This window comes from Camelus bactrianus, chromosome 31 (genome assembly GCF_048773025.1).
Source record: "Camelus bactrianus isolate YW-2024 breed Bactrian camel chromosome 31, ASM4877302v1, whole genome shotgun sequence".
Classification (NCBI taxonomy): domain Eukaryota; kingdom Metazoa; phylum Chordata; class Mammalia; order Artiodactyla; family Camelidae; genus Camelus; species Camelus bactrianus.
Window position 1 is genome coordinate 18776907 of NC_133569.1, and position 26235 is coordinate 18803141.

General features: G+C 43.7%; 2 long non-coding RNA genes across 2 annotated transcripts; one reads left to right on the plus strand and one right to left on the minus strand.

Moving 5' to 3' along the window:
* Positions 1–4359: 4359 nt before the first annotated feature.
* LOC105063748 (uncharacterized) lies at positions 4360–25903 on the minus strand. The gene is made up of 4 exons (XR_834804.3): positions 25731–25903; positions 11357–11507; positions 7106–7234; positions 4360–5258 (listed from the first exon to the last, which is right to left on the minus strand). It is a non-coding gene; the product is annotated as an uncharacterized LOC105063748 (long non-coding RNA).
* LOC141575710 (uncharacterized) lies at positions 7280–20388 on the plus strand. Its single transcript, XR_012503452.1, has 3 exons — positions 7280–8697; positions 14848–14905; positions 18427–20388. It is a non-coding gene; the product is annotated as an uncharacterized LOC141575710 (long non-coding RNA).
* Positions 25904–26235: the final 332 nt, after the last annotated feature.

A 26235-nucleotide genomic window follows, 5' to 3' on the forward strand; every position in this document is an offset into this window, starting at 1 on the left:
TGATATTCCTGATGACAATATAAAAATTAGATCCCAAATGATCAGAAAGAGACTTCTTTTCCCCAATTAATCTATAAATTCAGTATCATCATGGAGAAAGAAAAAGAAAGGAAAGAAAGAAAGAGAGAAGGGGAAAGACTTCTTTTCTCCTCTGATTTGCATTTGGATCACTCTGGGTTGGTGCAGAAGACTCCACTGTTTTGTTGGGCTGTAAGCAGACCAATTAAATTTTAGGGAAGGTTAAGGAGAACTTCAGTAACTATTAATCTTTGCACATTTCCCATTCCTCTTTAAAAAAAAAAAATTTCATCCGCTAGAGTGGAGACCCTGGTAAGAGTCAGGGTGGTTCAGAACACAAGTGACTCCCAGGAGGATGTCTGTGTCCAGGGGATCACCTACTATGACGGTGCGTTCCAGGCTGATGCCATCCTCCCGGGACACGCAGTCCAAGAGGAAGTGGTTGGGCTTCCCCAGGAGGTCGGCCTGGCGCTGAGCCGCAGTTTCCAGGGCCAGGACCAGACAGCCGGTACCCGCGAGGAGGCGGCGGTTCTGGACCAGGAGCCGGCTGTCCACCGTGGTGCGCACGTCGGCATCCAGGCTGGTGCCCACCAGCTGGCAGGCAGCGCACAGCCTCGGTGGGTGAGCTTCCCGGAGCTGCGGGCCCAGGCCGAGCCCACCACGAGGGCGCGCGCGCGCAGCCGGGCGCCCGGGCCGTGGCCCCGCAGCGGCTCAGGCCTCGCGGCCACCGCTCCCGGCCTCAGGGGCCGCGCCGCCCAGAGCACAGGCCTCGGGGGCCGGCGCGGCCAGGGCGCGGGCGCAGGTAGGGCGCGGTGCACCAGGCTGCGCCCAGGACCTCGTGGCCGGCCCGGCGCCGTCTGGCCCGCGGGGCCCAGGCGCCTGGCTTCGCGGCGTAAGCCCGCGGGTCTCGCGGCTGCTGCTGGTAACGAAGCCGAGGCTCAGGGCCTCGCGCCCGCGGCACCGCCGTCCCGCCCGGCGGCGCAGTCGCACAGCAGCGTGTCCGTCAGCCCGTGGCGCCTGCGCTCACCTGCGCCTCGGCCGCCTCGCCTCCTGCCGCCCCCGCCCCGCACAGACACACAGACGCACGCGCACATGCACGCACATGCACGCGCACACACACACACACACACACACACACACACACACACACACAGACACACAAACACACACAAACAGGAGTCGGTGCATGACCTAGACCTGGCCAGTCTTAGGACTTTCACCCTGCAGAGTTCGATCTGAGAGACACAGGAGAGCCCTTCTCTTAGCTTATCATAAAGATTCGGGAGAAGGTAGTTCCCCTGTTTGCTAAGCCAGGAGAATGTGCCTGCCACTTGGAGAGAAGCTTTCAGCAGGATGACACCAACACACGGAGAGGGGGAAGGAAGAGAGGGAGAGGTCTCTGGCTGGACTGTGTTCTGGTTCCAATTTTTTTTTTTCTTTTTTTTAAATTGAAGTATAGTTGACTTACAATGTTGTGTTAGTTTCAGGTGTACAGCAGAGTGATTCAGTTATGTATATGTATATTCTTTTTCATATTCTTTTTCATTATAGGTTATTATAAGATATTGAATATAGTTCCCTATGCTATACAGTAAGACCTTGTTGTTTATCTATTTTGTATAGAGTAGTGTGTGTCTGCAAATCCCAAACTTCCAATTTATCCCTTCCCCACTCTCTTTTGGAAACTGTGAGTTTATTTTTTATGTCTATGAGTCTGTTTCTATTTTGTAAATAAGTTCATTTGTGTCATTTTTTTAGATTCCACATATAACTGATATCCTATGATATTTGTCTTTCTCTGTCTACTTACTTCACTTAATATGATAATCTCTAGGTCCATCTATTTTGCTGCAAATGGCATTATTTTATTCTTTTTTGTGGCTGAGTAGTATTCCATTGTGTATATATACCACATCTTTTTTATCCATTTATCTGTTGGTGGACATTTAGGTTGCTCCCATGTCTTAGCTATTATAAACAGTTTTGCTGTGAACACTGGGACACCTGTATCTTTTCGAATTAGAGTTTTCTACGTATATATGCCCAGGCAGTTCCAATTTCTAAGACTCTGATCACTACGGCTCTTTACAATCTGTGAGCAAACCTAGTACCCTTCCCAAGTATGTGAATCTGTAAAAAGAGCTGGTTTGAGTTGAATTTCAGTTCCTTGCAACTCAAACAATCCTGATAAATACAGAGATTGAGAGGAGGTGGGGGTCATTAAAACAAGTCCCACAGAACAGAGCACAAAGGCTTTGGTCTAAAGTGATGGGACTCTTCAAGGCAGAGAATCTGGGGACACGGACAAAACGTCCAATTTGATTCCTTCCCAAATGTACATGCTACAGATTGCCAACTACTTCTTAGAAAGTGGGGAAAGATCGGAGGCTTGTTTCTTGCAAGATCCTAGTTGAACTCTTGGGCAACTGGGTATCCTGGGCATGGATTCTTTCAAGCTGTACTTGTCCGTCTGTCCAAGTCAATTGGGGGAGCAACGTGTATGCACTGGAAGGATTAACAGGGCAACCTATGCTGCCTCTAGTGCAAGCAGCCTCTGCTTTGTAAGTACAATGTGGCTCTGGAGACAAAGTCATTGATTACATTGTCATGTTACAAACTTCCAGCTGTGAGTGCACTGAGAGCAGAGACATTGTGTTAGAGGGGAAGGCGGGAGTGTTGGAAATGCACTGGAAGTCGAGTCAGACGTCATACTCTCTCACCCAATCCCACTATGTGCAAGGGTGAAGGGTGTCACCTCAGTTTTGGAGCCATGAGATGCTAACAGCTCCTGTGGGGACAGAGCCAACAGCCTTAGCTTTGGTCTCATTAGTACCAAGCTCTAGCCAGCTGAATTAATCATAGAAACGAACACTTGTCTATGTAACACACATAGTCCCAGGGCAATTAAGCTCTGGGTTTTAAAGGGAAGTTACATTCATAGTAGCAATCCATATTTTGCTGAGTTTTTCCATCCTGCTTGCTCTAATGGAATATCCAACCCCCTCAACAAGTTCCCCAAAATTATGACTTGGTTGGGGGTGGGGGGCGTGGATTTTATAAGGCACAAAAAAGCCCTGACGGTCCCAGTATGATCTCCACCGCCATACTGTTTTTACTACCCTCTCTTTCTCTGTCCCTCAGTGTCCTTCATATGCCAGCGATGCACCAACGCTCTAAGGCACAGACATAAGAAAAATTCTCTTCTAATTCCTAATGCTCACCTACAGGGACTACCACCCACTAGCATTACACCCTGTGAGCACACACACCCCTCAGTGTCAAGCTCTGTCTCAATGATCCCAAAGAAGCAGTGTGTTATACTCCAAGTCTTATAGGGACCCTTCCTACAGCGCACTCTTTTCCATCCCGATTCTTTTCTTTTTATTTCCCATGGCCCCAGATGCGAACCCAAGATGCTCACAGGGAACCGTCTGCTTCCCAGGAAAGTGAAGAAAATGAATGTGATCAAAATCATCTTAAAAGGACAGGCGGGAATTTCTTTTTTCTCTCTGTTCCTTGCCTGACATCTTAGGGAGAGATGTACAAACCATCCAAATAGAAAGTCAAGCTACAAAACAAAACAGAGCAGGTTGGGACCCATACAATCCACCAACTAGGTAAGCCGATCTTTAACAGTGAACACTGCAGGTTCCTAGACTAAACGGTAACTTTTTAGACTCAAATGCAGATCTCAGGTACCTAGGCCACCTCATCTTTCTAATCCTGTGTTAGGGACTTTCTTATATATTATCCCACTTCGTGTCCAGGATAAAACTCTGCTAGCTGTGATATTTGAAACAAAATATATGGCTTTACCTTTTGTTCTCAGAGTCACACATGTTTACTCTGAAAGAAACACAATCTAATAAAAAGGGACATTTTAAAATCATCCATAATTCCCATACCTAGAGAAAAGTATTTTAGCATTTTGGTATGTATGATATATATTATTCCACTGTCTTTTTCTATGTATATATAACATATAATTTATAATATTACCATGTGAAAGCTACTTTTTTTCTTAACAAGATAGTAGTGAATACTGTTCCATGACATGAAATGTAATTTTTTTCTACAACATGTTAAGGTTACATGAAGTTCTATCATACACCACACACCATGGTAGCTTTAACAATCCCCTCTTGTTAGAGACAAGCTGTTTCCAATTTCTAGTTATCATAGAAATGCTTTGATCAACATTCTAATAGCAAAAGCTTTGCACAAAATCATGATTATTTCCTTCAGATTTATTCCTACAAGTAGAATTTCTGGATCATAGCACAAGTCAACTTTTCAGGCTTTTCTTCTGTTCTGCCAAATATCCCTCTAAATAAGTTATAGCAATTTACATGACCACAAGTGATATAAAAAAAAAGTACTAATTTCACTGCAACACTGCCAGCATTTTTATTTTTATCTTTGCTGATTTTTTGCCAGAAAAATTAACTTTCAGTTGTTTACAAAATGCACAACTCTTGACATTTCCCAGGGAGGTTAAATATATTTTTCATGGGCTTACTGGTCCTTTGCATTTCTTCTTATGTAACGTGATGATCATTTTTTTAATCTCTTTTCTATTAACTATTTTTCTTGTTGATTTGTAAATACTTAATTATTAAATTTTTATAAGCACCATAAATATTTTGTGATTAACTCTTGCATAGGTACCAAAAATATTGTCTCCTATTTTGCTTTTCAATATTATTTAGTATTTTACGTACCTAAGTTTTCATGATAACATTTTTTTTTAATGGAGGTACTGGGGATTTAACCCAGGACCTCGTGCATGCTAAGCATATGCTCTACCACTGAGCTATACCCTCCCCACCATGATAAACTTTTATAGAGTCAAGTTATTCCATATTTTTCTTTATGGTTTTTATATTTTCATGCATTGTTTAGAAAGACCTTCCAAGATTATTATTTTTAATTACTTCCTTACCTTTTAGAACTATAAAGTTTTGTTTTCATGTTGAAATCTTTACTTTGGGTGTGGTCTAAAGCAGAAGTCGACCTTTATTAAATGGCTAGCCATTACTAGGTAATCCATTTTCTTCCCACTGAGTTGAGATGCCAGTCTTATACAAAATTCTGTCATTTTGAGTCTAGTTCAGTTCCATTTCGTTGATTTAGCACGGAGTGTCGCATCATTCTTGTGTCTTTTTTCCCATGTAACCTGCTCTACCATCGGGATTCCTTTTTTGCACAAAGTGAAGACTAGTCATCTGATTTTTGATTTCCTGGAAAAGCAAAGAGTGAAAATAATGATTAGCCATGAAGATTTTTAAATCAAAGAGTGTCATTTGGAGGAAATCATTCCTAAAGTAAAGGGCTTTACTGCTAGCAGTTTTTTTGTTGTTACTATTGCCCATTAGCAACTGAAAGAGGGGGGAGAAAAAAAGCCCCGTTAAAATGCTTTTCTCTCTCTTTATTAACCCTTGAATTACATGGAGACCCAGTTCAAGGAAGATGGAAGTTGGCCAGAACAGCCATGCTGTGCAGTCCAAGTATACGAAGCAGAGAACAGGGACCCATCCCCGCGGCCGCTTTCCTCAGCTGCTGCTCCTTTAATATGGTAGAATAAGAATCCACTTACGATACTGGGTAGTGTAAATAGGCCTTTGACCCTGCACCAGAGACCTCTATCACTCACTGTTTTGAATCTGTTTCTGGTCAACTCAGTTGGCCCGAACGCACCTCTAATGAGGCTGAGGTCATGGGTTCAATACCAGTGTGGTCTAATTACCAATAAGTCAACTGTTTCGGGGTCTTGGCTTGTACCTTCTAAACCAAGCCAGCCATTTTTGCATATGTCTAGGTTTGGTCACACAGAGGGCAAGGTGAGAGAGCAGAGATAAATCAGAACAAATCTCCCACCATACTGAGACCTGCGCTCAATGCCCCGCTGTTGGCAGGTCGGCGCGGGGTTTGGGGTAGAAGCAACGGGAGCACATTTTTCTGTTGGCACGACGGCCATCAGTGATTGGCATACACTCCCCCCATCCTGCAGAGAGGCTGCCAAACTCCCCTCTCAAAGGACTTATTATTCTAATTTAGAGGATACAGATTGGGGAGTTGGGGGGGGGTGTCCAGTGCTTTAACAGCAATGTTTGCAGTAACCATGTATGCCTAGGGGTAACTCAGTCAAAAGTTAAATGAAGATATAACCTTTCTTTTTCATTTCATGATGCAGTAAATAAAACATGTTAAAAGAAAATTTGGAAAACAAGCAAGGAAAGAAAACATCCAGTCTCACCAACATTAATACACAGTCAGAAAATTTAAACCCCTTATTTTACTTTTTAATCACCATTTTAATGCATTTGCACAAATGACATTTTACAGGAGGAACATTTTGCAGGAAAATGGAAATCACCTCCTATGTCTAACAAAGCAACTATTTTAAAATTTGCACATAGGCTCTCAATCCTCACCCACAGAAGGACTGTGTTTTGAGTGACTTCTTATAAAATGCTGAGTCCTCGAAGATGCTGACCCACTGACCCCACAAAAGGCCCATAATTTCCATCTCCCAGGAAACAGAAGATACCTCAGTACTACTTACACTTCATATATTAAAGACGTTTCTAATCGCAGGTATTCAGTAGAATATCATTTGGAAAACATCAAGAGGGAAAAGAAAAAAAAAAAAGTCCCCGTACCTAACGTGAATGCAGTGTAGTTGGCCTTCAGAACGTACTGTAATTTCTCATGGAAACACTTTGTGAAAAGCCAGCCGTATATCGTAGCCCCTAAGTACGAAACCACGGGTCCCTCTAACCACACAAAACAGCTGTGCCCTCGGAGGAGGGGTCATCTGCTGCAGCCGTGTTTCTTTTTACTTTTAAAGAAATGTCAGACCATGTTTTATGTGGTCCTTATGACAGGGTGCTGTTTATTGTATCACCAAGCTGCCATAACTTCAGGACGAGGAAACTGCCATTATTTGGAGAGTATATATCTTCCTGACTTGCAGGAAAGATGAAAATTAAGAACGGCCCTCTTTCGGAGTGGGTCTAAGTATTCTCTGACAGTCTCCTACAATATTTCAAACATCTTCGTCAGACCCATAAAACCCGACGCTCACCTCGCTTGGCCCGGCTGAAGCTGCGGAGGAGGAGCGAGGACGTTGACGGCAAGTGTGGTGTGAATGCTGCCACTTGGCAGATGTTTCTGAGCCGGGAATTTTCAAGCCGCTTCTTGGTGCCCCTGAGGACTACACAATGTACACAAAGAAATCATGCGACATTAGGAAATCACAATGATGGCGAATGTTTATCAAGTGCCAGGTTCTGTGCTACGCCGTCGACATACATGACCTCAATTTATCCTCACGTCTGTGAGGACACAGTGAGAAACCCTATGACACAGATAAGGAAACTAGGATAGAAAGAAATCAAGGAACTGGCCTCAAGGTCGTACTGCTGCAAAGCAAGGGTGCCGGGACTCCAAGCCAGGTCTTCTCACCCTGAGCCACGCAGGTAAGGAGCATGTAATCAACATGAGCTGATCACGTGACGTTTCCCAGGCAGCTTGGTCCCACGGAATAAAGGGGGCTGCTGTCACAGTGCTCAGGTGTTCCCATGGCGTGTTCCTATCATCTAAATTGGATCTGAGAAAATAAGTTCCCTTCGTCGGCTAACAACCGTGGGGCAGCTTGCATGTGAAACCAGATCTCGGTGACCTCCAGCTTCATACCCAGATGCCACAGTTCTTGACCTGGAGAGTTTTCCAGATCCCAGAAGTAAAGGGACTGTGAAACATTTTCAGAAACCTGCTCTAGGTCTTAATTATCTTGGATCGATGAGGGGAGGTGTTGTGATAAAGTCCCTCGAGTGCTCTGTTTCAAATCCTCGACCAAGTCTGTTTCAGTGTGTTTTTTGCGCTCCAGGGTCGGTGAAATTTCAGGAACACAGAGCCACTTTGGAAATCAGTCTGGATATGGACCACGCTGATGAGGGACAAGCGATTACTGAACTGAGTGCAACCTGTTGGAGTTAAGTTAGTCAAGCGGTACCTCGCCCAGGGTCACCGCTAGCTGTGGTCCCTGCCAGTTAGGAATCTCCGTGGGGATGGGGAGACCTCCGAGTTCACACGGAGAAGGTGAAGCGGCTGTGAAACTTTCTCCTGCTTAAAGGAAGTCACAAGGGAGGCTGACAGTGGACACACAAATTTACTTTCTCTCCTTCTCCCCAGCTTGCCTCCCACTCCTCCCTCCCCTCCCCCCTTTCTTCTCCCTCCCTCCTCAGCCACCCTGGGGCGAGGGAGGGGGTGGGCAGAGCCCGCGGTTGAGGGGAGGGGGGAATCACAGGATAGGTGGGCTGGCTTCTAGCCCCTGCTCCGACACTCACTAGCTTTGTAACCCTAGACAAGTCGCTTAACCTATGTCTTTCGACCTCAATTGCTTCATTTTTTTCAGCAGATTTGTATTAAATGCCAAGTGAAATGTCCATATTTCATCGGTGACATGAGGAGTTAAGCTAAATGGACCCTGCAATCCTTTCGCGTTATAAAAGGCTGTGACTCTCTCCCTCTTCTGCAATGCTTTTTTTTAAAACTTCCTTCTCTCCCTACTTCCTTCCTCTGGAACCTGCATTCCAGCCCACCCCTAAGAGTCTGACCCAGGAGCAGAGAAATAAAGATGGAGAGGAGAGAAATCCCTAGGTGAGAAATCCGTAGGTGAGTGGAACCTTCCTTCCTTCCTACCTTCCTTTCTCTTTCCTTCCTTCCTTTTTCTTCCTTCCTTCCTTTCTTTCCATTCTTTTTCTTCCTTCCTTTCTTTCTTTTTCTTTTCTTTTTCTTCCTTCCTTCCTTCCTTTCTTTCTCTTTCTTTTTTCTTCCTTCCTTCCTTCCCCCATGGTACTTTTCTTTGGCTTTTCGAGAGAGCGTTGCAGGGACTAGAGAGCCCACTCTCCACTCATCTCCTCATGCAAGCAAACATTTTGAGTGTCTGCAAGTGCCAGCATTATGTTAGGCATGACCATTGCAATGACCATCAGTGGGATCTGGGAAGTATTTGCTCACATTCATTTGCAAACTGTGGTTCCTTAGGGAATAAAGAAACTGATGTGCATTGTCGTCACTTACCTCTACGGGAGTGCCTAAACCAAGCCCCTGGACTACCTTAAACGTGACAGCTTCAGGAGTCCACAGCCATAAAACCCTCCCGACAGGGACAGGCAGCAACGCCAACTCTGCTTGTGCCCAACCCATCCAGCCTTGGTGCTTGGGAAGAATGTCAAAGGGCCTGAGGAATAACTAGACCAACGCTGTCCAAGAGAACTTCGTGCTCATGGAAATGCTGTGTATCTGCACTGTCTGATACGGAAGCCACTAGTCACGTGGCTGTTGAGCACTGAAAATGTCAGGAGTGTGACTGGGGAACTAGATCTTAAATTTTACTCTATTTTAAGTATTTAAATTTAGATAGCCACATGTAACTAGTGGCGACCACATGGGGCAGCTCAGATACAGAACACAAGGCACTCATGAAAGGACATAGATGTCCTAGACAGGATAAACCAAATTATGTAAAATGGAGTCAAGTAATACTAAAGTAATGAAGAGATTAAGGGTAATCAAATCCTGAATCGTGGAACTGTTAAAAGGAGAAATGCCAAAACAAGGAGAAAGGAAGGCTCCTCCTCTTGGACAGTTTCAAGGGTCCCTGGTATGCAGTGCTCTCTGGAATGTCATTGGATGGATGACTGGTTCTGGTTAGGCTTGCCTGGTTATTACAAAGAACAAAGACCCACCCACATTAGCTTAAGCAAATGATGGCAGTAGCTGTAGAAAAGCTGTGCATGTTCTATGCAGGGGTTAGGATCTTCTGGACCTCCAAAGTCAGGAGCTACACAGAGCTGGGTCTCACGATGATTGGATGGCTCTGGAGTAAATTTCAACCATTATGGAAAAAAAACCCAGCATGGTGTCAGACACCTATACGTACTGTTATGAGCAATTTTCTGGGTTTTAGCTCTGATAACTGCCAATGGTAACAACAAAAAAAGGCTTTTAAAGGGAATATAAAGAACAAGAAGAATAAGGAAGTTAATTGATCATATAAGGAAGCTCATATTAATTGATCATTGATAGAAACAGAACTACTTGGCTTCAGTTTATTTTTTTTTTTCCTCTTAGCCTATTTCAAGGAGCTAGACCTTCATATTAGAAGAGAGAAAACCAACCAGCCCAGACATTGTAAGAGAGAAGCCCAAACTAGTCCTAACATACCTCATTGCTCTCAGCAAGTTCAGGTCCCTGGATCTGCACAAGTTACATCACTAGGGTCTTGTAGAAATAACGAGAGCTGAAATGCTATAAATATCTTCTGAACAACCACAGAGAATAAGAGAAGTCTCACTAGGCTGGAGCGGATTGAATATTTTCCCAATTTTCAAGAACGGGTAGAAAAAAGATTCTATAAACTGAAGACCAATAGGATTGATGATAACCTTTAGTACAATGTCAACGTGGGTTTCAAAGGAAATGCTTTATGGACATACTTTGAAACAAAAGCAGTGATCACCCAGAGTCAGTATGGGTTCACTTAGAATAAACCGTGCCAGTCTGACCTTCATTCTGCTCTGGGCACAGAGAATTGCAAGGCACATAATAAATCACATTTCAGCAGCACATTCAACAGGGTCTCTCATTAGATCCTCATGAACAGGACTGAGAAATTTGAGTTAAATGCTGGTATTGTTAAATAGGTTAATAAGCACTTGGACGCTATCCTCACAGAGTTGTGATTAATAGATGGCTGTCACCTGAAGGGAGGTTTTTATACTGTGCCATAGAACTGTTTGTCCTTGGCCTGCTCTGCTAAATATTTGCATGACTTAGATGAGGACAGTGATGCAAATCAGCAGATGACAGGAAACTAGGAGGGACAGATAACAGATTTCAGGCCCCAGATCTTCTCAGCCTAAGACAAACAATGGGCCAACTTTAATAAATTTCCAGTGGGGGGACCTGCCCTAGTTCACACTGACAAACACCCTCTCTAGCTTCTTAAAAGAGCAGATGGGGTGAAGCCAGGAAAACGTTGCCTGAGTGATTAAAAACTCAGCTTCCACCATTTTCCCTGAACAGACCACCAGAAACCATTTTGCCTTCCAGGCTCTTGGTCTGTTTTGTTTTGTGGTCAGTGTAACCAGCATGACATCTCTTATCTCATTCCTTGGCTCTTCTTGGGACTGACCCCTGGAATGACTCCTCAGTCCCTTGTCTTGGCGCCTGGCTCTGCAGGAAGAAATTTCCAAGTTTCAACCTACAGTTAAAGCCCCCAGTTCTTGGGTCCCCTTCTTGGTGGGGAACGCGCAAAGCTGAGTCTTACCATCTGCCTTGTGATGGGGCTACAGCCCACAGTGACCGTCCTGGGCTTACTGTGTGAAGCTGCACTGTCCTCTGCGCAGCAGGCTCTGCTTGTCCTCTGATGTCATCGAAAAGCCCCAGCCAAGCCTGCTTTGCCCGTTAACACTTTGGAGCTGTGACATAGGGTAGACAATTGAAGTTAGTTGCATTTAATAACCAGTTGTCCAAGGGGCAGCAGTAGACTGTGTTCAGTTGACTGTGAATCCCAAAGCCAATGTGATTCTAAGCTCTGCTGTCAGAGATAATGAGTCCATCATAAGAGAAGGGAGATCTCGCTCCTTCTTGCGCTGATTAGACCATGATGGGTAACACATGGAGAAATATTAACAAGTGGAAACTTTCTTGGAGAAGAATGGCTAGCAGAGTTAAGAGGCTTGAGACCAACTAAATAAAACAAAAATCGGAAACTTTGGATGTTGAGCTTTGACAAGACCATAATAGGTGCCCACAAGTTTTAGTTCCAGCATGTGAAGAAGGATTGGAGTTATTCTACCAGACAAAGCAAGCATCACTGGGTGAAAAGTACAGAAAATCTCACAACAACTTCTCACAACAGAGAACTATCCAAGACTGGCCCGGGCTATTGTAGGAAGTTTTGGATTCCCTGTTGCCAGAACTGCTCAAAAAGAGAAGCATTATCTGTAATGTTACAGTTGGAATGCGTGAGTTAGTGTGTAGTTAACCAGAAAATCTTTAAACTCTTTATACCCTAGGTTTATGATTTTATAACTATATATCTGATTTTAGCTTGGGCTATTTTTCCCAAATTCTCCTTGTCTACTATTCCAAGAAGATACTCTGGAGAAGATATATGGCCTCTCTTTTAAGTTTGCAGGGCCAGGCAGAGGAAAGTTGAGGAAGACCAAGATTAATCCTTCTTTGAAGATACAGCTGGTAAATATCTGCTGGGGTCTCCAAAATTCTCCTCGTCATTTGTAACAATGCTTGCCCCCACCCTAGCTCCCTCGGGTCCTTTGAAATATGACTTCAATCCCGTCCTGTTATCAGACTCTGGACAAATGGGTCAGTTTCCCTCCCAAGCCTTCCTCTTCACAGATGGGAACCGTTCCAGGACACTGTGGCCAAGCTTGGTGGAGCAGGCTTCGCTTACTTAGTCGTTGAAGCCCACACAGTGACCTGATTGGCTCCTTCTTATCCTATGATAAGAAAGGAAACAGAGAAACGAGGGAGTGATAACGTAGAAGAGGCTGACTAGGTCCATCCGTCTTCCCATGTCAGCCCATGGCCATTCCACTTCTGGGCCTCTTTCCATCCCTGTGCCTGTCTCTCCAGCTAAACAGCCTCAAGGTGACTCCCCAACCCTCTCCCGTGCCTCTGGGCCACCCTTCCCAGATGAGCATCCTGTCTGCATCACTACCATTCTCTGTCCAAAACCACACATCTTTTACCTGGGAGAGGAAGATCTGGCTCGGCTGCTTTCAGACAGGGAAGGTATCATTATTTTAAGTGTTACTGTTATCATCCCCATTTCCTGAAAACTTACAATGTCCATGCTGGACGGTACTCCCTTTAACAGATAAGGAAACAAACCAAGATAAAGAATATTTAATAATCGACTAGTCTCAGAACATGCGGTAGATGGAACCTAAAATATGTGGATGAGAAGTGAAACCAGGTGATAATAAGAGAACTTTTTGAATCTAATTGGAGGGATAGAGAGGAAGGAAGGAAGGAAGGAAGGAAGGAAGGAAGGAAGGAAGGAAGGAAGGAAGAAAGGTGGGAGAGAGGGAGGGAGGGAAGAAGGAAGAAAGAAGAATGGTGATGATGTCCAAGGACTAGGGGTGGGGAGTCATGAGAAGTGATTGTTTAATGGGTACAGAATTTCAGGCTGAGAAGATGAAAAGACCTCTGCAGATGGATGCTGGTGATGGCTGTACATGAAAGTGAATTACTTAATAACACTGAACTGTATACTAAAATGGTTACAAGAGTAAATTTTATGTTATGTGTATTTTAGCACAACAAAATTGGGAAAAATATATTTTTTTAAAATCTAGATTTTGACTCTGATTTTTTCAATTAGAACACCTAAAAATCAGCACATAGGTAATATGGTACAGGCCACAGGAATCTGAGACATGATGCCAAAGTAGGTGAGAAAGTAAGGAAGAAATCCATCTAAGCTGGAAAGTACAGTTCTTAATGGACAACAGAATTTCCTCACTCAGAAATTACTGACACTCATGCCTTGGTTCTCTGGATTCTCAGCCAACAATAGGTTCCAGCAGCACCTCTGAAGAGGAGGATGTGTGCTAAGAAACCACAAAGCTGGATTTGAGTTGGGAAAGGCTTTCAAGGGGACAATATCTAAGCTGAAAAGTAGAATATGAGTGGAATGAACAGAAAAGAGGGGAGAAGGCAGAGCAAATCATGAGGGTAGTGCCAATGTCGAGAGAGAGCTGGTTGGCCAATAGGCACATGAAATAATGCTCTATATCACTACTTATCAAAGAAATGCAAATCAAAACTACAATGAGGTATCACCTCACACCAGTCAGAATGGTCATCATTAAAAAGTCCATAAACGGTAAATGCTGGAGTGGGTGTGGAGAAAAGGGAACCCTCCTACATTGTTGGTAGAAATGTAAATTGGTGTAGCCATTGTGGAAAACAATATGGAGGTCCCTCAAAAAATTAAGTATAGAACTACCATATGATCTAGCAATTCCACTTCTGAGCATTTATCTGAAGCAAACACAAACACTAACTCAAAAATGTATGTGCCTCCTGTGTTCACTGCAGCATTATTCACAAGAGCCAAGATATGGAAACAATCTAAGTGTCCATCAATGAATGAATGGATAAAGAAAATGTGGTATACATCTACAATGAAATATTATTCAGCCATGAAAAAGAAGGAAGTCTTGCCATTTGCAGCAACATGAATGAAACTTGAGTAAAATAAGTCAGAGAGAGAAAGACAAAGTATTGTATGACCTCACTTACACATAGAATCTAAAGAAAAACAAACCTGAACTCATAGACTCATAGATACAGAGAACAGATTTGTAGTTGCCAGAGATGGGGGATAGGGGGAGAAAAGGGTGAAGGTGGTCAAAAGGTGCAAACTTGCAGTTATAAGAAACAAGTCCTGGGATATGATGTACAAGCTGGTGACTATGATTAATGATAATGTATTGCATATTTAAAAGTTGCTAAGAGAGTAGATCTCTACAAGTTCTCATCACAGGGAAAAAAAAGTTCGCTCTGTGTGGTGATGGATGTTAACCTGACTTACTGTGGTGATCATTTCACACTACATACATATATTGAATCATCTCTTCTGGGCGCAAGTTTCTGCCTTCTGAGCCACCCTTCACTTTTCATAAAGGGCAGCATGTGTTTGTAGCTCAGTAGTTTTTATCAGCCTGTTTTTTGTCTGTAGAATTTAAGGAGTCCCACAGCCTTCTTTTATTTTGTCCTCTTTTTCAGCTCACGCTGGCAATGTTTCTGCTGGTGAGACATTCTGAAAAGGCTGTCAATCTCCTATGTAAGTCGTGGTGATCACTAGACTTAGATCAAAGATTCCTCCACAGCTCTTTCCTGAATAATCTCATCTCTATCCCTGGCTTCTGTTGTGAAGGCTGAGTCACAGATCTAATCTCTTCCAAGAGCCCCTGTATAACCGAACACGCTTCTATTTTGATCCTTTCTAGACATTACCTGAAGATTGTCCAGCCACACCCTCTGGAGAGCACACCTTCCCCGACAGTGAATCCAGTCTGAGCATTGTTTGCGTCTGGATAGGATGAGAATTTCCTGAATCGTCAAGTCCTGTTCATTTTGCTTCAGAGCTCTTCCCTCACTTTATCTCTTTTCTCTCACAGTTCAAGAAAATGTGAAGAAGAAACTAGGGTGTGCCTTTCATATCTTGCTTGGAAATCTGCTCAGCTAAATACATGCATTAATTGTTTAAAAATTCTGCTTTTCCACATAACTCTAGGACACCATTCAGCTAAGCTTTCTGCCGCTATCTGACAAGGATTCCTTTCTCTCCAGTTTCCAAAAACAGGTTTCTCATTTCCTTCTGAGTCCTCACCAGTATTACCTTTAATGTCCTTGTCTCTGCTATCAGCCTGTTTATGAGAACTTACATGTTCTCCAAGACAGTCTAGGCTTGCTTTATTAGCGAAGGATCCTCTCTTTCTTCTGTGCCTTTCTGGGCAGACCCTTTCTTTAACATCCATGTTTCTACTGACAGCCTATAGAAGGCAAACAAAGCCTTCTCTAACAGGGCCTTCAAAATTCTTCCAGCCTTTGTCCACTGCTCAATTCCAAGGCCACTTCCACATTATTAGGTGTTTATTACAGCAGCACTCCACATTTAGGTATGAAAATCCATGTCAGGGTTCTACCAGAGAAACAGGACCAGTAGCAAATCTATATTAAGAGATTTATCCCAGGGCCTTGGCTTGTGATTGTGGAAGCTGGCTGGGTAAGTATAAAATCTGAGGGCCGGGCCATCAGGAAGGGCAGGCTGGAGCTCTCAGGCACTGGCTGCAGCTGCAGTACACCAGGAAGCCCTGGTTCCACTCTTAAGGCCTATTGGCTGATTGAATCAGGCCCACCTAGAGCATCTAAGATAAAATCCCTGAAAGTCAGCGGATTATGGGCTTTAATCACATCTACAGAATACCTCCAACACCTAGATTGGTGTTTGATTGAATAACTGGGAGTTACCGCCTCGGAGCTTCGTCAAGTTGACACATGCGCTGGCCATCAGACAGACACACGTCACGTTTATGATTCAGCAAGGACGCCAATGTGGCCAGACAGGCGTGAATGAGCAAGTGAGGTCAGAGAAATAACGGGGGGCCTGAAATGTAGGGGGCTGCAGGGCATTCAGAAGAATAAAACGCTTTGATGGCGTTAACTCAGAGAGCCGGGGGCCCAGCCGAGGCTGAAGAGCATCAGTTTAGAGCGGGGACCTTTAGAATCACATTGTTTGCTGCAGCAGTGAAGCAGCCCAGGTTCAAGCAAGTTGAATTCAGACACTCAAAGTGATCTTTTCAGAGTGGACATAACAGAAGAAGGAAATGGGGGAAAGGAAGTTAATTGGTAAGAGGCGTGCAAACCGCAAACCATGAAGTCTAAGCTGGGTAGGAAACAGAGCGCTACTGGATACGAGGGGAGCTGGGCTTCGAGAGGTTCAAGGAGAACGATGCTGACAGGACCCTATGAGTAAGGACCACGTAGATAGGGGCAACTGCACGGGGGCGCTGTAGAGTTATGAGGTCCTGGTCAGCAGTGGAATGTCTACAACTGTCCTTTCAGAGATGGAATGGTTACGGCTTGTGATAGGGTACATGGTGTGTCTGTAGAAAGGGTGGCTGATGAGGAATAGGGTAAAGTTCACCAGGATAAGCAGGACTTTGAGTAGAAATTAGGACATTAGGGCATCTGCCAGGACGGCTAGCGCTATAACCAGATGGCAAAGCTGGAACATGGAGGGGCTTTTCTTCCACCTTGAGGCACAGGTGGAGTCAGAAATGAGGATTATCCATTTAAGATCACTACCAAGGGAAGCAGGGTCCTTAGGAGACAGCCTGGTATCCAATAAAGCATGGAAATAGAGGGGATCTGAGTATAAAGATTGTGGATGCAGGAAACTTGCTTCCTACGTGACTGTGGAAGGTTTGGGAAGGAGAGCAGTGGGCAGGTGGCTGGGGGCGAGGGAGCAGAGAGCTATAAAGATGAAAGTTAGAGGATCTTGGATGCTAATCAAGAATAACAGGGAGGGGAGGCCTCATGGATTTACCAGGGGGTGAGTTTTCCAAAAGAGTTAAGTCACAGCAATCTCCTGGTGGATGAGAAAATGGACATTCAGGCCCTGATGGATTCCACTTGCAAGGGAGGCCAAGTCTGCTGGACAAGTAGCTTCTGGCCTCACTGGGAGGAGACAGCAGTAGTCAAGACTGACCCCGTGAGTCCTCGGTAGGCGCCATCACACTGTCTGGCAGTGGTAGAGTTTAAGTAGATGTGGAACCTTATGTATATGGCGGACTACTTGGGAATGATGCTGTGAGTCCCTCAGGGCTGAAGGTCAATGGAAAGAAAGGTCCAACAGACAGTTAAACCATGGGACAGAGAGCCATAGTCACAGATGCCTCCATACATTTTAATTTTCTCCTTTGAGTGCTGTCAGAATTAGCCTGTCAGTGAAAGAGGAGGAAAAGTACCATCTAGGGATGTCGTTAGTAATCCCAGTAACAATAATGATAGCAAACGCTCACTGAGCACCTCCTCCAGGCCAGCCACAGCTCTAGCTCATGCCCTGTGCCAGCTCACTTAATCGCCTGAACCACCCTAGGAGTAGGTATTAATAATTTCCCCATTCTACGGGTGGTATCACGAAACATATAATGATGGTACTGGAATTCAAACTCAGAGCCCGCACTCTTAGTCCCAATCGTATACTATCAAAAAAAAAAAAAAAAAAGAGAGAGAGAGAGAAAAGAATTAAAGTCATATTCCTGGAGAACATCAGTTATTAAGAATATACTGCAGAGACAATGTAGAAAGTGTACGTGGTTGAGATACATATGTAAGGGACCCTAAATATGGTATTGAAGGTTGCTTTTTGAGAGGGAGAGTATAGGTCAAGTGGTAGAGCCCATGCTTAGCATGCATGAGGTCCTGGGTTCAATCCCCAGTACTGCCTCAAAAAATAAATAAGTAAATAAACCTAATTAACCCCCCAAAAAAATTGAAAATAGAAAGATAAAAATGTTTTTAAAAAGAAAGTTGACTTTTGGATAAATTCCTGACATGACAGCATCTTGTTTTCTTTGACACTTTTTTTTCCCTTGAAAATGAAATGTGGGAGGAAGAAAAATGAGTTCAATTTAGTTGGGTTTCAATTAATGAAAGTTTTGTGGTATCTGCTTAGTAGCTTAATAAAAGCAACTTTAGCACTGGGAAAATTTCCTCCGGCCTTCCTGTATTCCCACAAGGAATTTTTATTTAAAAAATAATCACCATAATAATAATACTTTTTCTTGTTTTCTAAAGGGGACTCCTTGGACTCCACTCGCTGGAGCAGTTCCTGAGGAAGGATCAGAGGTTAATTTCAGTCCTCCTGGGTTATGAACGCTGACATGGGACTTCAGAAAAACCTTCATCCAATTTTTTTTCCAAATTAAATCAAGAGCATTGATAATTAGTTTCTATCAAAGACGTCTAGTGGGAAATGAAAGAACTGAAAAAGCCATAAGCTGCCTTTACTTCTTCATTAATATTTGCTCCCAAATGCAGGTCAAGTAAACCGCACTCGCAGTTTTAAATGAGTTGCTTTAAAGTTGATGAATTATTTTTCTCTTTGGATTTATACCACCCATCACGGCTAATTATTCCCACTGCATTCCCTTCTCTTCCTTGAGCTTTCAGTCGAACAAAGAAAACAAAGTGAGGCTCCCTAGAAATTGGACTCCGTTTTGCTGTAAAATTTCCTTTCACCACACAGGCAATCCCACTTTGAATACTGAGAGAATTGTTCTCACCATCAAAACTCCTCCTGGCTCTAACGGAGAGTTTGTGAGGGCAGCTGATTTCATGGCTTTGGGAATCCCCTGAATAGAAACGTGATTTAGGAAGCCGAAGCCTGTAGGAGCTACAAGTGCAGATCCCACCGTGACCACTGCCAGTATTCCTTGGGTGAAGCTTTCTTTCACTCTCCTGTGTCTTCCTTGGCTCAGAGGCAAGGGAGGGATAAGAAAACTGTGGTCGAGACAGCTAGCTAGCCACCAAAATTCATGCCTCCCCTCTCTGACTGCAGAGTTCTTGCTGGGAGCAATGGTTCAGCTGGAGATGACATCTCCCCAAACCCACTGTATCCAGGTAGACAGATGACCAGTTTTCACCAAGAGCAAGTCCCTGGAGGTGTGTGGCCGTAGGTTTTTAGAGAGTGGGCATGCACTCCCACTTTTCGCTAAGACAGAGTAATGGGTACCAGATCCACCCTCATGCCTGCGACAATATATATGAGGCAATGGTTCTCAAGACGTAAGGAATCAGAAAATAAAGGGCAGAGAACCCTGAGTGATGGAGAACAAATGAGGTGAGTCCAAGGATTGTCCATGCTTTTTGTGCGGAGAAAGCTCCCTGTCTGCAGCATGGGGAGGGGGAATCCAGGCAGGGCCCTGCAGTCTCCCAGCATCGAGGACACGCTGCTGGGAGTCTCAGGAGGCCGAGGCAGCTAGTTCACAGGCCAGAGTACAGGAGAGCAGAGAAAGAGAGCTGCACAGCCAGAGGGCTCGGGAGCGCTGCAGAGGGTCTCCACTGAGTACTCCGTGACATTTTACTCAGTACGTGTGTGAGTAAACTGCGTGAAGCCAGGAAAAGAACCGCTCAAAAGGAGAAGCGGGACCAATGCCCAGAGCACACACAGGGTGGGAACGGTGCCTGCTCCAAACAGCCAGGTGGACAATCTCACAGTTTACGGGGCATCAGGGAACCTCACTACTGGAGAAAGATGCAGCTTCGAATAAACACTGCTCTGGTCTCATCTCAAAAGGCTTTAAGGCAAGATCCAAAAGGACTGAATACTTTAAAGCAAATTAAACTGCATCCTAGTGAGGCGGGAAGCCCCATGAAAAAGACCACAGGACCCCCAGGCAGGGCCACTACTCTCCTGCCAGCACCAACCGGTTCCCTGGCCCAGCGGCTGTATCTCACTTTTTGCCTCTAAAATGGTTTGCTTCTAGGAAAGTGGAACTTGCCCCTAAGATTCTATTGGTTCCCTGAGCTCACTCCTGACTGGTCCCTTTGCAGTGCTTCATTTGCATGGAGCTCACTCCTGATTGGTCCATTTCTACAAAGCTCATTCCTAATTACTCAACTTTTGTTACACCTTATTTGCATATGATGTTGCAAAGTGTAGACTGGCAGCCTATAAAAGCCTGTGTAAACCTACAGACGGAGTTCAGAGCTTGGAGTGTTAACTCCTCTGGGCTCGCTGGCATAATAAACCTGAGTTCTCCAACCCTCCAAGTGCTGCTTGTTCTCTCGCCCGGATCCAGGTTGCTGTCACAGCTGAGCTGTAACACTGAGATGTAACACACTTTGCTGCAACACCAGAACAAAGCTCAAGGCTATCTGTTAGGACACAAAAATATCCAGCACCAAATCGTGGAAAAATTCACAATATCCGGCATCCAACAAAAATTGCCAGGCATGCAAAGAAGACAAAATGTACAGCCCGTGATGGGAAGGAAAAAAAAAAATCAATTGAAACTGACCCAGAAATGACACAAATGATCACAACAGTAGAAAAAGTAATCAAAAGTTTTTTTATAACTATATTCTTCCATATATTCAAGATGCTAGAGGAAAGAAAACAAGCTAAACAGAGACGTAGGAGATACTTCAAAAGGACCAAAGTGAGAAAGTTATTAGAGCAAATGCAAGAAAATCACTGGAACTAATAAGTGATTCTGGGAAGGTTTTAGGATAAAAAAATTCATATACAAAAATCAATTGTGTGTCTATGGTGTACATTGAACAATCAAAAAATTAAATAAAAGCAAGACCATTTATAATAGCAACAACAGATAAGTGATAATTAGGGATAAATCTAACAGAAGATATACAAGACTAATTATACACGCTCAGAACACACCCAATGACCAGCTGCGTCAACAGAAAGCATCTCCCCTGAACAGTCTTTCTCTTTCAGTGACTCCATTGCCCCCTAATCTAATGAGGTCTTTGCTCTCCCCCACCTCCCAGCTCTTGCCTTGGAGCCTGAAGCCTCAAGGTCCGTGGTCCTTTTGAGTCCTGTCCCAATGCTGGAGCTAGAAGAGCCTCTAGCATCCCTCCTGTCCATAAAAACTCGCCAGTTCGACACCCCGTCTCCTTTGCACCCCAGTGCCACTCCCATCTTCCTTTTCCATCCCTGGATCTGTCCCCTTGCTGTGTGACTGACGATACGAATTTTCATTCTCAGGGAAAACTCAGACCCCTGGTGTCAAGGTAGCTTACTAAACCTCTCCCATCCACCAGAGCCCAGTAATCCACTGTCAGCACATTGTGCAGGGCTGAGTTTTAAGCACCCAGTCTGGTTTCATCTCATGGTCCCTCCATCAGTATTACCTGGGGCTTGGCCCTGACCTCCTGATGGAGAAATGGCTTTAACAAGAACCAACAATCAGGGGGAGGGTATAGCTCAGTAGCAGAGTGCTTACCTAGCATGCATGAGGTCCTGGGTTCAATCCCCAGTATCTCCATTAAAAAAATAAAGAAATCTAATTACCCACCACTCCCACAAATAATAAATAATAAAACAAAAATTGGGTTGTCTTTTAAAAAAAAAGGAACTGTCAATCACTTTTAGCTGAGGGCTATCAAAATCCACATAGAGGAGGACATTTTTCCTGAAAAGGAAAGTGATCTGTGGAGCTACAACTTTGCCTACAGAGACATCCTTTTACATTACTCTGCAGTAGAGCTTAGTCTCCTTAGAGACTCTCATTTTTTTGAAACCATCCTTTCTGAGAAAGAAAGGAGCTTTTAAGTTTGCAAAACCAAAGTTCCATGAGTTGGTCTTCCTGCAACCAAGGATTATTTATCCTAAAGTTCTTCAAGACCCCACCCTTTTTCTTTCCTTTTGCAATGTATTTTTTTCTTTTTTTTTAATTTTTATTTTTTATTGAAATGTAGTCAATTGACAATGTTAGTTTCAAGTATACAGCAAAGCGATTCAGTTATATATATACATACTTTTTTTTAATTTCTTCTCCATTATGGCTCATTAAAAGAAATTGAATATAGTTCCCTGTGCTATACAGTAGGTCCTTGTTGTTTATCTATTTTATATATAGTCATGTGTATCCGTTAATCCCAAACTCCTAATCTATCCCTCCTCCCACCTTTCCCCGCTGGTAACCACGGTTTTGGTTTTCTATGTCCATGAGTCTGTTTCTGGTTAATAAATAAAAGGTATATCTTTTTTTTTAAAGATCTCATCTTTTAAATATATTTTTTCCCTAAGTTTCCAAGATCCCAGGGCTCAATTTCACAGTATCTGTACTTATCCTTTTCCAACTGACACGCCAGCAGTTCATGCAAGAAGGAAATATTTCTAAACCAGCAGCCTAAGATGGGAAGCTGACCACCCACAGCAAACCCCAGGGATCGTAGCCTGTATCTTATTATAGGATACACACACACACACACACACGCACACACACAGTATAACAGGATATACATGTATTATAGTTAATATATGTATTATGTTTGCTGACCTACAACAGCCTGGCCTGTGAATGGCTGCACTTGTCTGTCTCCCTGTATCTTCAAGACCTTCCTCTGTTCCTAACAGTGAGACAAGGGCCCCTCCTACCATACTTTTATACTAGCAGATAAAGTAGGAGTTTAGCAGGTAGAGGGAAGAGCGAACCTACACCATTACAATGAAAACATCTGTCCAGCTATCAGCATCTTAACACAGAGGACTACAGTAATTACCTGCATCCCACACTGCAAAGTGTCTTCTGCAGGAAAATTCATTTGGTGCTCCAAACCAGTCACTCCGAACACAACCCTCTTTTCCTTTTCACATGCTTATAATATACTATATCCTGTAACATTCCCCAAAATATGTTTTATCTCTATGCTTTCCTGTGAGATAGAGTAGGCAAATTGCTAGCTCCACTGCACAGATGGAAAAGTCGAGGCTAGAGAGCTGACAAAACAAAACAAGTCCACTGGAGGTCCAGAGCACGTTTCCCCTCTGCTAAGCAAGACTGCTTGCCAGCATGGACCAATCTCCCAGATACATAAATGAAGAATCAGAAAGCGAGCGAGAAGGAAGCGAGGAAGACAGAATCTTGCCCAAAATACACAGTATTTTGTCACCATAGTTCAGTCCTCAGACCTGGGCATCTAAACATTTAGAAGTCTTCTGCTTTGGCCAATCGGAAACATTCAGTTATGGCACGACGGCAGAGGAATAAAAGAAACGCCAAACCTGAAGGGATGTTTGGACTGTGCTTTGCCTCCATCCATCAACCAAGAACTTCCTAGCTGGAAACGAAGTCTCCAAAACCCTCAATTTTCCTTCCTGGCTCCCCACCCTGCCAGCTCTAGTGAGAGACCACCGTGTTCTCTTGACACGTCCCCCCCGGCATCCTCTCACTGGGCAACGTTTGGTTAGAACTCCAAAAGAAACTGTTACTTCCACTTGACTCCACTCCACTCTTTCCTAATAATGCTTGCCAGGCGCTGCGTTTCAGGCTAGTATTTACGTGGCCATGAGGGCTCCTTCCAGGCTCGGCTATCACCAGTGAATGCGGTGACATTAATATGAGTAAATGCAGGGAAGGGGATGAAATAAAACATATCCTATTGAAGGAAATGAGAGCTCCTTAAGAAAGGAAAACACACATAGGAAAAGACGTGGGCATATCAGAATACAAATAGGACACTTGGGACCCGTGGATTCCACAGGCATGATGTTATTGAAGTATTTGATACTAGAGTAAGCACCTGCAGATATGAATTACATCCTTGTTCAGACCACTAACGTTCGAGTACTGACATCTCAGGAAGCGCTTATGTTATATTTCAAATCCCCCTGCCCGCTGCACAAATAGCCAATAAATCAATCAATGATAAAGGACACCAGCTAAAAGGCTTAAAATGCTGAACAAGCCACCTCTCCCTCCTCAGAGAGGCTGCCACCCTTAATTTATTGGGGGTTTCCCTAGTCACTCACACCTCGAGCTTCGGACACAGGGAGGGTGAGATGGGCTGTTAACACCTTCAGTGCTGGACTGGGGGGAAAGCAATGGGCTGGACATCTGGGGACGCTTCCCCGAGGTGGGCATCAGCCCGGAGAGGGATGGTGGAATTCTCTGGTGTCTTTAAGGAGCTGCTAATATCTCCCCCGACCCTCCTCCCCTGCCCCCTTAACTTCTCCCTCTTTGGGGTGAGAAATAGGATTGTAGGCCATGCTCATCTTATTTGGTTATAATAACCATGTCTTTTATATATTCAAGACAATTACAGAATTTTAGGTAATTTCCTAAGTAAATCAGAAAAGAGATAACATGAAATCTCCAGTCAAATAGAACAGATGATTAAAAAATTGATCTGTGATACATATAAAAAGAGATTGGAAAAAAAATGTCAAAACTCTAATAATGGTTATCTTTAGGTGGCAGAATTTGAAGAGGTTTTTTCCCCTCTTCTTTCCTGCATTTCTCAAATAGTCTACGATACTAATTTGATGTTTGATTTTATATGTCAACTTGGCCATATATTTGGTCAAATGTTATTCTGGGTGTGTCCATGAGGGTGTTTTCTGTTGAGACTGATATTTCAATTTGTAGACTGAGTAAAGGAGAGTGGCCACCCCAATGTGGGTGGGCCTTGTCCAATCAGTTGAAGATCAGAAGAGGATAACAAGGGGTTAAGTGAACAGGATAACAAGGCTGGTGAAATGGAACCTCTCTGTCTTCAACCTGGGACATCGGACTTCTCCTGCCTTCAGACACAGACTCTAACTGGAACTACGCCATTGGCTTTCCCGGGTCTCCAGCTTGCCAACTGCAGATCTTGGGACTTGGTCTCCTTATCTGCTTGAATCAATTCCTTATAATAAATCTCTTCATATAGAGATATAATATATATACATGTATGATATATACATATATAATATAATACATATACACATATATCCTATTAATTCTGTTTCTCTAGAAAACCCTAATACAGCTAGTTTTTGTGCATACACTTTTACTACCTTCTACAATATTATTTCTATAATTAGAATATAACTTTTAAAATTTATCTATGCAGATTTCAGAAGAACTGTGTTCTATGCAAAGACAGCCTAATAGAATGAATCCCACTGAGAGCGTTAGTATTTCATTTCAGGTTTAATTTTGATATTTTTTCTTACTACATCAATCCTGAGGCACCTGGAGAGTATTAACATCAACGTTATTTACATAACTTTACTCAACGCCTGTACTGGTTTTGAAAGATTTTTTTTTTTTTTTTTTGGTGTGTTTAAAGTTTTGCATTGGAAATGAAATCCATTTTAATTGTGTACCAGCAATAGCCTTCTTCAGTGATTTTAAAATCGGTAATGGCAAAAGCCTTGGCTTTGTTCTCAAAACAGACAGCATTTGACAAAAACTTATTTAACGTTGCACAGTGGCAAGCTTTGGGGCCACGCAATTAACAACGATGAACATCCTTTTAAAATTAACCAAGTGCTCTGTTAATAATTCTCTTCTTTAGTCCTAACTGTAACCCTGTGTTTTAGGTACACTGGCCCCGTGTCACAGGAGAAGCAGGGTGCAGCGACTTACCAAAGGTCGCGTGAGCGGGCGGGTCCCCGAGCTGGGGCTTGAACCCAGGGCTTCTCCTTCTAAACTTTATGCTCTTTCCTATGGAGTGTGACACTGTCCCCCTGCTTGAAGAGCCTGCTGTCAAGGCGAGATGGATACCCAGGAAACGACACGAGAGGACACGATTAAACATTAAACCTGAGTGGTATTTTCATCGACTTTCATCAATTACAGCAGGTCTCGCCTGACTTGTTCTATTTCAAAAACTCAAGTTCAAAGTTGGAAAATAATTCACCCACATAGTTAGTGGCAGCTCCAGAAAGAGAATCCTGGAATGATGGCGTATGTTCCAAATGAGGCATAAACACGGACACAGTTACAGCCCGAGAGGCAGCGTTCTGGGGAGGCCCCAGTGAAGGCAGACCTCCCCTCTGCCCAGATGTTCAGGAACAACAGAATGTAATGATTCAGAGGGGAAAAAGCTTTTGTTTGATTGTTGACTTTTTATTAAGCCTTGACAAAAATC